Source organism: Arachis duranensis, chromosome 3 (genome assembly GCF_000817695.3).
Source record: "Arachis duranensis cultivar V14167 chromosome 3, aradu.V14167.gnm2.J7QH, whole genome shotgun sequence".
Taxonomy (NCBI): Eukaryota; Viridiplantae; Streptophyta; class Magnoliopsida; order Fabales; family Fabaceae; genus Arachis; species Arachis duranensis.
Window position 1 is genome coordinate 82717275 of NC_029774.3, and position 2558 is coordinate 82719832.

Sequence of the window (2558 nt, forward strand, 5' to 3'; positions counted from 1 at the left end):
TAGTCTATGCACATCCTCCACCCAGTGACAGTTCTTGTGGGTATGAGTTCGTTCCTCTCATTTGGCACCACAGTTATGCCTCCTTTCTTGGGAACTACATGGATGGGACTAACCCATGGGCTATCAGAAATGGGGTAGATTACCCCTGCCTGCCATAACTTCATGACCTCCTTTTGTACCACTTCTTTCATGATGGGATTCAATCTTCTCTGAGCTTGAATGGATGGTCTAGCATCCTCTTCTAACAAGATTTTATGCATGCATATGGATGAACTTATCCCCTTCAAATCAGCTAGGGTCCACCCAATGGCATCTTGATGAGTTTGTAGCACCTTGATTAATTCTTCTTCCTGTTCTTGGCTCAAGGTAGAGCTAATGATAACAGGATGGCTCTCATCACTACCCAAGTATGCATACTTGAGATTAGGGGGCAATGCTTTGAGCTCAGGTTTTGGTGCTTCCTTCTCTTCTTTCACTTTCTCAGGCATGCTTGGCATGGTTGTCTCAGCAGCCTTAATGTCATTAACTTCAATATCCTTGGTGAACTCCTCCTCTGCCACTTCCTTTGTTGTTTCCTCAAAGGTTTCTTGTATTGCAATGTCCACTACATCCACCCTCATGCATTCCTTTAGTGATTCTGATGGATAGCTCATTGCCTTGAATACGTTAAACACCAATTTCTCATCATGTAGTCTAAGAGTGAGTTCACCCTTTTGGACATCTATGATGGCTCTAGCAGTAGCCAGGAAGGGTCTTCCCAGGATTATCGAGGCTTTGGCTTCTTCCTCCATATCTAGCACCACAAAATCGGCCGGGAATATAAAATCTCCCACTTTCACCAACAAATCCTCAACTATCCCATGAGGGAATTTAAAATTTTGATCTGCCAATTGGAGGGCCATTCTTGTTGGTTTGGCTTCTTCAATCTTCATTCTTCTCATCATGGTTAGAGACATCAAATTGATACTGGCCCCAAAGTCACACAAGGCCTTCTCCACCATGACTTCTCCTATGATGCAGGGGATTTGGAAACTGCCTGGATCCTTCAATTTCTGAGGCAATTTGTGTTGAATGATGGCACTGCATTCTTCAGTTAACAACACAGTTTCCTCATTTCTCCAGCTTCTCTTCTTGGTCATTAATTCCTTCAAGAATTTTGCATAGAGTGGCATTTGCTCTATTGCCTAAGCAAAAGGAATGTTGATTTGAAGCTTCTTGAAAAATTCCAAGAATCTGGAGAATTGGCCATCCTTTTCACTTTTCATCAAACGCTGAGGATATGGTACTTTGGGTGTATAAGGCTTCAGGACCTCTTTTTCTTTTTCTTTTGTTGCAGACGGTGTAAAAGATTGTCCTTGTTCCTTGTCCCTCACATTTTCCTTGGCTTCATCCTCTGTGGTTTCCTTTGAGATCTCCTTTAGCTTTTTTCAACTTCTAAGGGTTATGGCCTTACATTCTTCCTTTGCAATAGGCTTGGCAGCATGAGAAACACTTAGCCCATGGGGTTGCTTAGACAAATACACAATTTGATTTTCTAGCTTCTGGATGGCAGCTCCTTGGTTTTGCAAGTTAGAATTTACTTCTTCCTTAAAAGCTTTCAATTCGGTTATGTCTTGACTCATGGTTGCAAGCATTCCTTCTATCCTGTTTAATTGATCTTGAAATTGTTGGTTCGGATTAGGTTGGGCAGGTTGGTTATTTTGGCCATGATATGGTGGTTGGGAGTAAGTGTTTTGTGTGGCTTGGTATGATCTTTGGTTGGAGTTTTGGTATGTGGAATTGTTATGTTGGTTGTGGTTGTAAGGTTTGTGGTTTTGTGGTTGGGTTTGTTGGTTTCCCCACCCAAAGTTTGGGTGGTTTTTCCATCCTGGGTTGTAAGTGTTGGAATGTGGATCATATGGTTGCCTTTGTTGATTTCCCACATAGTTGGCCTCTTCCCAATCACCTCCTTCAGTGCTTACTTCCTCTTGATCTTGTGTGTGTAGTGCAGCCACTTGCTTTGTGTCTAATTTCCTGGTGAGCTCTGCTAGTTGCTTGGCAAACACCTTGTTTTGGGCTAAAATTGTATCAACATGGTTCAGCTCCATAACTCCCTTAGTGTTGTGTCTCTCTGAAGCATAGTAGTACTCATTCTCAGCCACTGTCTCAATCACTTCAATGGCTTCTTCCACAGTCTTTTTCCTGTTCAATGAACCTCCTGATGAATGGTCTACAGCCTTCCTTAATTCATAAGAAAGTCCATCATAGAAAATATGCAACTGCACCCAGTCATGGAACATGTCTGGTGCGCATTTCCTTGTCAATTCTTTGAACCTCTCCCATGCCTCGTAGAATGTCTCACCATCTTGTTGTCTAAAAGTCTGAACCTCAGATCGAAGCCTATTGACCTTTTGTGGGGGGTAGAAACATGCCAGAAACTTGCTTTCCACCTCATCCCAGGTTGTTAGGCTCCCCCTTGAGAATGATTCCAGCCACTTAGCTGCCTTATCCCTAAGTGAAAATGGGAACAAGAGCAGTTTATAAGCATCTTCCTGGACTCCATTGGACTTCACAGTGTC

The 2558-nt window shown here is 42.8% G+C and overlaps 1 non-coding gene across 1 annotated transcript; it reads left to right on the top strand.

Annotated features, from left to right (window-relative positions):
- Positions 1–2277: 2277 nt before the first annotated feature.
- LOC127745839 (small nucleolar RNA R71) lies at positions 2278–2381 on the top strand. Its single transcript, XR_008007463.1, has one exon. It is a non-coding gene; the product is annotated as a small nucleolar RNA R71 (small nucleolar RNA).
- The last annotated feature ends 177 nt before the right edge of the window (positions 2382–2558 follow it).